The sequence below is a fragment of the Crinia signifera genome, chromosome 2 (genome assembly GCF_055691185.1).
Source record: "Crinia signifera chromosome 2, ASM5569118v1, whole genome shotgun sequence".
Classification (NCBI taxonomy): Eukaryota; Metazoa; Chordata; class Amphibia; order Anura; family Myobatrachidae; genus Crinia; species Crinia signifera.
In genome coordinates, this window is record NC_139218.1 from 17,762,989 (window position 1) to 17,775,107 (window position 12,119).

Sequence of the window (12,119 nt, forward strand, 5' to 3'; positions counted from 1 at the left end):
TTTTCTAGCTTGGTATAACCAATCAAAGATATTTGCCAGATGTGATAGAATCCTCAAAGCAAATTGGCAAGGATAAGAGCAGTCACATACAGCAGGGGTTCACCATACCGGCGCCCCCCTGCTCCCGGGCCGGAATCAAGTCCCAATCCGCCCCTGTGCACACATTCCACTGAGGCAGCTCCTCTGTAATATTCTCCTTATGCATGTGGCACCTTTGTCACCTTCATTTTAAAGACTTGCTTCATTGTTAAATAAAATATACAGTATTTGAGACTGAGACATAAATGTAATATACAGTAAATAACATTTTATTTCTTTGGCATACATTCTTAATTGTTCTGTTATCTCTGATATTCAATGAATACAAATATACTTCACATATTTTCATAAAAGTGTATTTGTAATGATGAAAAGTCCTCAGATGCCAGGAAATAGCTTTTTATGCACTGTAATAGGATCACTATAATATAACAGGTAATAGCAGTAAAAGCCGCACACGCAGATGTAGAAGTTTGTAGATGTACAGAGCATAAGAAGTTATTATAGAAGTGGTGGAATCCCTGAGACATTGGAGGCAGTCGCTACCTGGCACCAGGTGTCATAGGGGCACCAAGAAAGAAAGAAGTGGGGGGGGGAGGGCGGTTTGAGCTAGGAGTTTGTTTCTGGGTACAATGCAACTGCCAAGAGACAACACAACAGCGGGAGGTATACAATATACACAGACAACGTGGAGCACAGTGTATAGTACTTTACAGATATTGGTTTTGGGGCATACTACAATTGTTCAGTTGATGGACGGCTTGGGGAAGAAGCTTTTTAAGCTTCTAGTTGACTTTACAGGAATAGCTCTGAAGCGTCTGCCAGATGGAAGCATTTTGTGCAAGACGTGTCCAGGATGCAAATGGTCTTCTACGATTTCCAACACGTTTCTTGATCCTGGACAAGTACAGATGCTGAACAGGGGGGAGGTTGGTACTGATATTTTCAGCCGTCCTCACCACCCTTTGTAGCCTGCGTCTGTCCCCCTCACTGGTGGATCCATACCAGACTAGGTGAGGGCCACTTATATCTTTGAGGTGGATCAACACCAGTCACTCAACACTTTCATGACCACAGACATTAGCGCATTTGGTCTGTAGTCATTTAGGGACGTGATAGATGATTTCTTAGGGATCGGGACAATGATAAAACATTTGAAGCAGGAGGGCACCTTGCGCAGGTCCAGTGAGGTGTTAATGATCCTGGTGAATATGAGGGCAAGCTGGGCAGCCTCTGTCTGATCAGCCGGTGATGCGTTATTGTTCTATGCGGGAGCAGTGTTGATGAGCTTGTATAAGGAGTCTCCTGATCTTATTGATAATGCTCCCCCTGGTGCACACATCAACACTCTAGGAAACAGAATAAGAATCAGGTTAGTTGGATACAGAAAGCAACAACATGTAATCTGTCTCCTCCTCTCAGAATCTGGCTGGCTGTGGAAATCTGCTGATACTGACACTGTGCCTCCTTAACATTTTAAAGTTCCTCATCAGGACTCATGCACTCCCAAAAGGGGTGTGGCTTGTGAAAAGGAAGTGTATCCATACAACAATGCTGCAGTTGCGATCCACACCCCTTTTTTTCACATCACTATGGGGGCGTGGCCAACGCTATGTGAGCTTTACTCAACAGTAAGATGTACCCATGTCAGGCCGAGAATCAATGTGTACCCTGTACTAGGGGACGGATGTTAGATAAGTCACATTACATACTGCACACACATCTCACCTTTTTATCTCTCACAAGGTCCCGGAGTGTGGAGAAGTAATCTCTTATTCCCTTACTGATACCAGGACGAGTTCTCATACTCTGAAACAGAAAATGACAAATAAATCCCCTGGTTCCTACAGTCTGGGTCTGACGCACAACAGAGAACACACAGTAATGACTGTAATTATGTGATGGGAACACCAGGTGGCAGTATCATACACTTACACAGTCTGGTAGCAGCCCAGTACGGCCATGTACGATCCCCATTATCTTCTCCACGTCTTGCTGTTTGTACTCGAGCACTTGGTAGTGACAGTAGATGAATATGGCGACTTGTTCCATAACTTCATTAACAACGGCGGCTGCGTCCTCCTTCTGATGGCAGATGTACAACTGTATAAGTTACTGTATTCTGTGATGTGCGAGGAACAGATCTCCCTTCTAGATGCTCTTCAGTAGATGAAGAGTATGGGGCCTTTATAGGGATAGCTACTAGTGTATGGGGGCCTTTATAGGGATAGCTACTAGTGTATGGGGGCCTTTATACGGATAGCTACTAGTGTATGGGGGTCTTTATACGGATAGCTACTAGTGTATGGGGGCCTTTATAGGGATAGCTACTAGTGTATGGGGGCCTTTATAGGGATAACTACTAGTGTATGGGGGCATTTATAGGGATAACTACTAGTGTATGGGGGCCTTTATAGGGATAGCTTCTAGTGTATGGGGGCCTTTATAGGGATAGCTACTAGTGTATGGGGCCTTTATAGGGATAGCTACTGGTGTATGGGGGCCTTTATACGGATAGCTACTGGTGTATGGGGGCCTTTATAGGGATAGCTACTAGTGTATGGGGCCTTTATAGGGATAGGTACTGGTGTATGGGGGCCTTTATACGGATAGCTACTAGTGTATGGGGGCCTTTATAGGGATAGCTACTAGTGTATGGGGCCTTTATAGGGATAGCTACAAGTGTATGGGGGCCTTTATAGGGATAGCTACTAGTGTATGGGGGCCTTTATAGGGATAGCTACTGGTGTATGGGGGCTTTTATACGGATAGCTACTAGTGTATGGGGGCCTTTAAAGGAATAGCTACTGGTGTATGGGGCCTTTATAGGGATAGCTACTGGTGTATGGGGCCTTTATACGGATAGCTACTGGTGTATGGGGGCCTTTATAGGGATAGCTACTAGTGTATGGGGCCTTTATAGGGATAGCTACTGGTGTATGGGGGCCTTTATACGGATAGCTACTAGTGTATGGGGGCCTTTATACGGATAGCTACTGGTGTATGGGGCCTTTATACGGATAGCTAATGGTGTATGGGGGCCTTTATAGGGATAGCTACTGGTGTATGGGGGCCTTTATACGGATAGCTACTAGTGTATGGGGGCCTTTATAGGGATAGCTACTAGTGTATGGGGGCCTTTATAGGGATAGCTACTAGTGTATGGGGCCTTTATAGGGATAGCTACTGGTGTATGGGGGCCTTTACACGGATAGCTACTAGTGTATGGGGGCCTTTTTAGGGATAGCTACTAGTGTATGGGGGCCTTTATAGGGATAGCTACTGGTGTATGGGGGCCTTTATACGGATAGCTACTAGTGTATGGGGGCCTTTATAGGGATAACTTCTAGTGTATGGGGGCCATTATAGGGATAACTACTAGTGTATGGGGGCCTTTATAGGGATAACTACTAGTGTATGGGGCCTTTATAAGGATAGCTACTAGTGTATGGGGTCCTTTATAGGGATAACTACTAGTGTATTGGGGCCTTTATAGGGATAGCTACTTGTGTATGGGGCCTTTATACGGATAGCTACTAGTGTATGGGGGCCTTTATAGGGATAGCTACTAGTGTATGGGGGCCTTTATAGGAATAGATACTAGTGCATGGGGGCCTTTATAGGGATAGCTACTAGTGTATTGGGGCCTTTATAGGGATAGCTACTAGTGTATGGGGGCCTTTATAGGGATAACTACTAGTGTATGGGGGCCTTTATAGGGATAACTACTAGTATATGGGGGCCTTTATAGGGATAGCTACTAGTGTATGGGGGCCTTTATACGGATAGCTACTAGTGTATGGGGGCCTTTATACGGATAGCTACTAGTGTATGGGGGCCTTTATAGGGATAGCTACTAGTGTATGGGGGCCTTTATACGGATAGCTACTAGTGTATGGGGGCCTTTATAGGGATAACTACTAGTGTATGGGGGCCTTTATAGGGATAGCTACTAGTGTATGGGGGCCTTTATAGGGATAGCTACTAGTGTATGGGGGCCTTTATACGGATAGCTACTAGTGTATGGGGGCCTTTATAGGAATAGATAATAGTGTATGGGGGCCTTTATAGGAATAGATACTAGTATATGGGGGCCTTTATAGGGATAGCTACTAGTGTATGAGGGCCTTTATACGGATAGCTACTAGTGTATGGGGCCTTTATAGGGATAGCTACTAGTGTATGGGGGCCTTTATAAGGCGTGTGGGCCGCACCCCCCTAGTGACGCCACTGGTACCTTTGAGTAGATAAATAGGGATTTGATTTGACGGATGTCTTCGGACGGATCTGTGCGATTGCACTCAGTGGTTTGAGGAATTTTGCTGCCTGAGATCTGTAAAGGAAAAGAACATTTTAGAAATGCAATGGCTGCAAATGAAGCTTTGGGTGTAGCTGGAAGCCCAGGGCCTAATTCTAATGCTGATGCTGTCACACACACACAGGGACCATGGGCGATGTTCTCGCACTAGACCAACTGACGCCTGACTGCACATATGCTGCATTCACAATGGACATGCCCCAACAGGGCTGCCATCAGGAATTTTAGGGCCCGGGACTCATTTCATGTCCGGGCTGTAACATTTGTCTTGACGTCTCATTTGGAGTTGGCGGCCCGTCCGTCCCGATGCTACACCTCACTAATATCAGTACTTGTAACAATAACTTTGCACGGGCCTGCCCGGAGTCATCCGTCCAATCACAGTGGGAGAGCGGCAGCCGATTGCTGATAGAGGGCAGAACAGGAAATAATGTATTTACTGTTTATTTTCCGATGGCGTTAGAGTTTGCGTTTGAGTTAGCATTTCCGTTAGAGTCATTGGCCCGTCCGTCCCGAGCCTATGGTTTATTTTCCGATGGCGTTAGAGTTTGCGTTTGAGTTAGCATTTCCCTTAGCGTCATTGGCCCGTCTGTCCGTCCCGAGCGAATGGTTTATTTTCCGATGACGTTTGAGTTTGCGTTTGAGTTAGCATTTCCGTTAGCGTCATTGGCCCGTCCGTCCCGAGTCGTTGGCTTATTTTCCGATGACGTTTGAGTTTGCGTTTGAGTTAGCACAGGCATTCCCAACCACGGTCCTCAAGGCACACCAATAGTGCAGGTTTTGTAGATATCCAGGCTTGAGCACAGGTGACTTATTTAGTATCTGAGGGATTTTGATTAAACCATCTGTGCTGAAGCCTGGATATCACTGAAACCTGCACTGTTGGTGTGCCTTGAGGACCGTGGTTGGGAATGCCTGAGTTAGCATTTCCGTTAGCGTCATTGGCCCGTCCGTCCCGAGCCAATGGTTTATTTTCCGATGGCGTTAGAGTTTGCGTTTGAGTTAGCATTTCCATTAGCGTCATTGGCCCGTCCGTCCCGAGCCGTTGGTTTATTTTCCGATGGCGTTAGAGTTTGCGTTTGAGTTAGCATTTCCATTAGCGTCATTGGCCCGTCCCGAGCCGTTGGTTTATTTTCCGATGATGTTTGAGTTAGCATTTCCGTTACCGTCATTGGCCCGTCCGTCCGTCCCGAGTTGTTGGCTTATTTTCCGATGGCGTTAGAGTTTGAGTTAGCACAGGCATTCCCAACCACAGTCCTCAAGGCACACCAACAGTGCAGGTTTTGTAGATATCCAGGCTTGAGCACAGGTGACTTATTTAGTATCTGAGGGATTTTGATTAAACCATCTGTGCTGAAGCCTGGATATCACTGAAACCTGCACTGTTGGTGTGCCTTGAGGACCGTGGTTGGGAATGCCTGAGTTAGCATTTCCGTTAGCGTCATTGGCCCGTCCGTCCCGAGCCAATGGTTTATTTTCCGATGGCGTTAGAGTTAGCATTTCCATTAGCGTCATTGGCCCGTCCGTCTCGAGCCGTTGGTTTATTTTCCGATGGCGTTAGAGTTTGCGTTTGAGTTAGCATTTCCATTAGCGTCATTGGCCCGTCCCGAGCCGTTGGTTTATTTTCCGTTGGCGTTAGAGTTTGCATTTGAGTTAGCATTTCCGTTAGCATCATTGGCCCGTCCTTCCGTCCCGAGTCGTTGGCTTATTTTCCGATGGCGTTAGAGTTTGCGTTTGAGTTAGCATTTCCGTTAGCGTCATTTGCCCATCCGTCCCGAGCCAATGCTTTATTTTCCGATGGTGTTAGAGTTTGCGTTTGAGTTAGCATTTCCGTTAGCGTCATTGGCCCGTCCCGAGCCGTTGGTTAATTTTCCAATGGCGTTAGAGTTTGCGTTTGAGTTAGCATTTCCGTTAGCGTCATTGGCCCGTCCCGAGCCATTGGTTTATTTTCCGATGGCGTTAGAGTTTGCGTTTGAGTTAGCATTTCCGTTAGCGTCATTGGCCCGTCCCGAGCCGTTGGTTTATTTTCCGATGGCGTTAGAGTTTGCATTTGAGTTAGCATTTCCGTTAGCATCATTGGCCCATCCTTCCGTCCCGAGTCGTTGGCTTATTTTCCGATGGCGTTAGAGTTCGCGTTTGAGTTAGCATTTCCGTTAGCGTCATTTGCCCGTCCGTCCCGAGCCGTTGGTTTATTTTCCGATGGCGTTAGAGTTTGCATTTGAGTTAGCATTTCCGTTAGCATCATTGGCCCGTCCTTCCGTCCCGAGTCGTTGGCTTATTTTCCGATGGCGTTAGAGTTTGCGTTTGAGTTAGCATTTCCGTTAGCGTCATTTGCCCGTCCGTCCCTAGCCGTTGGTTTATTTTCCGATGGCATTAGAGTTTGCGTTAGCATTTCCGTTAGCGTCATTTGCCCGTCCCGAGCCGTTGGTTTATTTTCCAATGGCGTTAGAGTTTGCGTCTGAGTTAGCATTCCGTTTAGTGTCATTTGCCCGTCCATCTGTCCCGAGCCGTTGGTTTATTTTCCAATGGCGTTAGAGTTTGAGTTAGCATTTCCGTTAGCGTCATTGGCCCATCCGTCCCGAGCCGTTGGTTTATTTTCCGATGGCGTTAGAGTTTGCCTTTGACTTAGCATTTCCATTAGCGTCATTGGCCCGTCCGTCCGTCCCAAGCCGTTGGTTTAATTTCCGATGGCGTTAGAGTTTGTGTTTGAGTTAGCATTTCCATTAGCGTCATTGGCCCGTCCGTCCGTCCCGAGCCGTTGGTTTATTTTCCGATGACGTTTGAGTTAGCATTTCCGTTAGCGTCATTGGCCCGTCCGTCCCGAGTCGTGCTTTATTTTCCGATGGTGTTAGAGTTTGCGTTTGAGTTAGCATTTCCGTTAGCGTCATTGGCCTGTCCCGAGCCGTTGGTTTATTTTCCGATGATGTTTGAGTTAGCATTTCCGTTAGCGTCATTGGCCGTCCCGAGTCTTTTGCTTATTTTCCAATAGCGTTAGAGTTTGCGTTTGAGTTAGCATTTCCGTTAGTGTCATTGGCCCGTCCGTCCGTCCGTCCGTCCCGAGCCGTTGGTTTATTTTCCGATGGTGTTTGAGTTAGCATTTCCATTAGTGTCACTGGCCCGTCCGTCCCGAGCCAATGCTTTATTTTCCGATGGTGTTAGAGTTTGCGTTTGAGTTAGCATTTCCATTAGCGTCATTGGCCCGTCCCGAGCCGTTGGTTTATTTTCCGTTGGCGTTAGAGTTTGCATTTGAGTTAGCATTTCCGTTAGCATCATTGGCCCGTCCGTCCGTCCCGAGTCGTTGGCTTATTTTCCGATGGCGTTAGAGTTTGCGTTTGAGTTAGCATTTCCGTTAGCGTCATTTGCCCGTCCGTCCCGAGCCAATGCTTCATTTTCCGATGGTGTTAGAGTTTGCGTTTGAGTTAGCATTTCCGTTAGCGTCATTGGCCCGTCCGTCCGTCCCAAGCCGTTGGTTTAATTTCCGATGGCGTTAGAGTTTGTGTTTGAGTTAGCATTTCCATTAGCGTCATTGGCCCGTCCGTCCGTCCCGAGCCGTTGGTTTATTTTCCGATGACGTTTGAGTTAGCATTTCCGTTAGCGTCATTGGCCCGTCCCTCCGTCCCGAGTCGTTGGCTTATTTTCCAATAGCGTTAGAGTTTGCGTTTGAGTTAGCATTTCCGTTAGTGTCATTGGCCCGTCCGTCTGTCCCGAGCCGTTGGTTTATTTTCCGATGGTGTTAGAGTTTGTGTTTGAGTTAGCATTTCCATTAGCGTCATTGGCCCGTCCGTCCGTCCCGAGCCAATGCTTTATTTTCCGATGGTGTTAGAGTTTGCGTTTGAGTTAGCATTTCCGTTAGGGTCATTGGCCCGTCCTGAGCCGTTGGTTTATTTTCCGTTGGCGTTAGAGTTTGCATTTGAGTTAGCATTTCCGTTAGCATCATTGGCCTGTCCTTCCGTCCAGAGTCGTTGGCTTATTTTCCGATGGCGTTAGAGTTTGCGTTTGAGTTAGCATTTCCGTTAGCGTCATTTGCCCGTCCGTCCCAAGCCGTTGGTTTATTTTCCGATGGCGTTAGAGTTTGCGTTTGAGTTAGCATTTCCGTTAGCGTAATTTTCCCGTCCGTCCCAAGCCGTTGGTTTATTTTCCAATGGCGTTAGAGTTTGCGTTTGAGTTAGCATTTCCGTTAGCGTCATTGGCCCGTCCCGAGCCATTGGTTTATTTTCCGATGGCGTTAGAGTTTGCGTTTGAGTTAGCATTTCCGTTAACGTCATTGGCCCGTCCTGAGCCGTTGGTTTATTTTACGATGGCGTTAGAGTTTGCATTTGAGTTAGCATTTCCGTTAGCATCATTGGCCCGTCCTTCCGTCCCGAGTCGTTGGCTTATTTTACGATGGCGTTAGAGTTTGCGTTTGAGTTAGCATTTCCGTTAGCGTCATTTGCCCGTCCGTCCCGAGCCGTTGGTTTATTTTCCGATGGCGTTAGAGTTTGCGTTTGAGTTAGCATTTCCGTTAGCGTTATTTGCCCGTCCCGAGCCGTTGGTTTATTTTCCAATGGCGTTAGAGTTTGCGTCTGAGTTAGCATTCCGTTTAGTGTCATTGGCCCGTCCATCTGTCCCGAGCCGTTGGTTTATTTTCCAATGGCGTTAGAGTTTGAGTTAGCATTTCCGTTAGCGTCATTGGCCCATCCATCCCGAGCCGTTGGTTCATTTTCCAATGGCGTTAGAGTTTGCCTTTGACTTAGCATTTCCATTAGCGTCATTGGCCCGTCCGTCCGTCCCAAGCCGTTGGTTTAATTTCCGATGGCGTTAGAGTTTGTGTTTGAGTTAGCATTTCCATTAGCGTCATTGGCCCGTCCGTCCGTCCCGAGCCGTTGGTTTATTTTCCGATGACGTTTGAGTTAGCATTTCCGTTAGCGTCATTGGCCCGTCCCTCCGTCCCGAGTCGTTGGCTTATTTTCCAATAGCGTTAGAGTTTGCGTTTGAGTTAGCATTTCCGTTAGTGTCATTGGCCCGTCCGTCTGTCCCGAGCCGTTGGTTTATTTTCCGATGGTGTTAGAGTTTGTGTTTGAGTTAGCATTTCCATTAGCGTCATTGGCCCGTCCGTCCGTCCCGAGCCAATGCTTTATTTTCCGATGGTGTTAGAGTTTGCGTTTGAGTTAGCATTTCTGTTAGCGTCATTGGCCTTTCCCGAGCCGTTGGTTTATTTTCCGATGGCGTTAGAGTTTGCGTTTGAGTTAGCATTTCCGTTAGGGTCATTGGCCCGTCCTGAGCCGTTGGTTTATTTTCCGTTGGCGTTAGAGTTTGCATTTGAGTTAGCATTTCCGTTAGCATCATTGGCCTGTCCTTCCGTCCAGAGTCGTTGGCTTATTTTCCGATGGCGTTAGAGTTTGCGTTTGAGTTAGCATTTCCGTTAGCGTCATTTGCCCGTCCGTCCCAAGCCGTTGGTTTATTTTCCGATGGCGTTAGAGTTTGCGTTTGAGTTAGCATTTCCGTTAGCGTAATTTTCCCGTCCGTCCCAAGCCGTTGGTTTATTTTCCAATGGCGTTAGAGTTTGCGTTTGAGTTAGCATTTCCGTTACCGTCATTGGCCCGTCCTTCCGTCCCGAGCCATTGGTTTATTTTCCGATGGCGTTAGAGTTTCCCTTTGACTTAGCATTTCCGTTAGCGTCATTGGTCCGTCCGTCCGTCCCGAGCTGTTGGTTTATTTTCCGATGGTGTTAGAGTTTGAGTTTGAGTTAGCATTTCCGTTAGCGTCCCGGGCCGTTGGTTTATTTTCAGTTTGTCTCTGGCCATTGGCGTCCCGACGTCCCGTTGGCGGCCCGTCCGTCTGTAACCTGTTCATCAGCGTGTGTCGCGCTGTTACCTGTCATTTGGTAGTGATCCTATTCCAGTGCATGAAAGCCTGATATACTGTACATGCATCATTTACTGATCGCAAATCTCACTACACTACACTAATATCAGTAATCCATACAACAACGGCATTGCTACGACAATGGCATCACTATGACTATATAATCCATACAACAACGGCATCAATGCAACAAAGGCATCCATCCGACAACGACATCCATATGACAACGGCAGCGTTTAATATATTAAAGATCTAGCCGCACTTACCCAAATCGTTAAGACCTTTGAGATGTCTCCTCTTGCCAGTAATCCCATGTAGTTGGTTGCACTCAGATGTATTAGAAATGTAGAGAATATAATAAGCTTGGCAGCCTTTCCCAATAAGATGGTGAGTGAGGCCATGGTGCATTATGGCGAGAGTCTGTGTTGTTCCATTCTTTTATAGTGGAGCTCAATGGTGGTTGAGTTGACACGAGGATATTCCGCCCCCAACACGAGCCCCCAACACGAGCCGTTGGGAGTCCGCCCCCAACACGAGCCGTTGGGAGTCCGCCCCCAACACGAGCCGTTGGGAAACTGTAACAGACTTCAGGCCAGCAACGCGTTTGCGTTTGCGCATTTCCGTCCGTCCCGATCCATTGGGAAACCATAACAGACGTCGGGCCACCAACGCGTTTGCGTTTGCGCATTTCCATCCGTCCGTCCCGATCCATTGGGAAACCGCAACAGACGTCGGGCCACCAACGCGTTTGCGCATTTCCGTCCGTCCCGAGCCGTTGGGAAACCGTAACAGACGTCAGGCCATCAACGTGTTTGCGTTTGCGCATTTCCGTCCGTCCGTCCTGAGCCGTTGGGAAACCGTAACAGATGTCGGGCCACCAAAGCATTTGCGCATTTCCGTCCGTCCGTCCCGAGCCGTTGGGAAACCGTAACAGACGTCAGGCCACAAATGCGTTTGTGCATTTCCGTCCGTCCCGATCCGTTGGGAAACTGTAACAGACGTCGGGCCACCAACGCGTTTGCGTTTGCGCATTTCCATCTGTTCCTCCCGAGCCTTTGGTTTATTTTCCATTTTTCCCTGGCAATTGTAGTCCCGACGACCCGTTGGGATTGGCGTTAGCGTTGGCGGCCCGTCCGCCTGTAACGGGTGTTTCCGGGATTTAGCCGCCAATATTACTTTATAAATGCGGCCCTAAGCCTGAAGCTGGGGACACAAAAGCCAGCATATAAGTGACATACTCATATGGTCATTAATACAACTCACCCATTTGAGGTAGGTCGTCTATTTTGCTAAGAATAGCTGAAGGGTATATTCCAAGAGCCGCAGAACAGTGCATGTGTCACCACTACATATAGCAATTACTGTGTAGCAACTGTGAGAACCTGATGTGAATAAAATGTTGCAACTGTGTAGTTAAAATCATTACAGTGTATGTGATACCCTCCACACATAGCAGTAGATCTGTTTATACGCATTGACAGCAATTGCAACTTTCTATAAGTCAATAAAGATACAACACAAATCAAAAATCGTTTATTAATCTCTTTACACATTGGCAGAGCAAGATTTGCATCAGAGACGATTCTGAATCTTCAATCATCTTTCTTCTTTCTGTACCTACCTTACACGTACTTTTACATTTGCACATATTGTACTGTTATTCCAAGTCATGTGTGACTTAGTGGATGAGGAGTGCATCCCAGCAAAACTGATTTTCCTTTTTTTCTTTGTTTTTTCTGATACTCAATATCAAACTTAGAGCTGCGTTGGGTGAGAAAGACACACATGCTGATGTGGGAGGAAGACGAAAATCCCTCCTTGTGGAAGGAAGACAAAAATACCGATATCCGAGCTCTTGGGTGAGAAATGTGACACACTGATGTCCGAGTTGTTGTGGGAGGAAGACACACATGATGAT

The 12,119-nt window shown here is 47.2% G+C and overlaps 1 long non-coding RNA gene across 1 annotated transcript in view; it reads right to left on the bottom strand.

The window, feature by feature from the left end:
- Positions 1-328: 328 nt before the first annotated feature.
- LOC146058677 (uncharacterized) overlaps positions 329-12,119 on the bottom strand; it is a 47,086-nt gene continuing 35,295 nt past the window's right edge. The window contains exons 2-5 of the long non-coding RNA XR_014469893.1: positions 4,277-4,372; positions 1,975-2,124; positions 1,768-1,848; positions 329-1,388 (exon numbers count right to left, since the gene is read on the bottom strand). This is a non-coding gene — a long non-coding RNA (uncharacterized LOC146058677). The remainder of the gene's footprint in view (positions 1,389-1,767; positions 1,849-1,974; positions 2,125-4,276; positions 4,373-12,119) is intronic.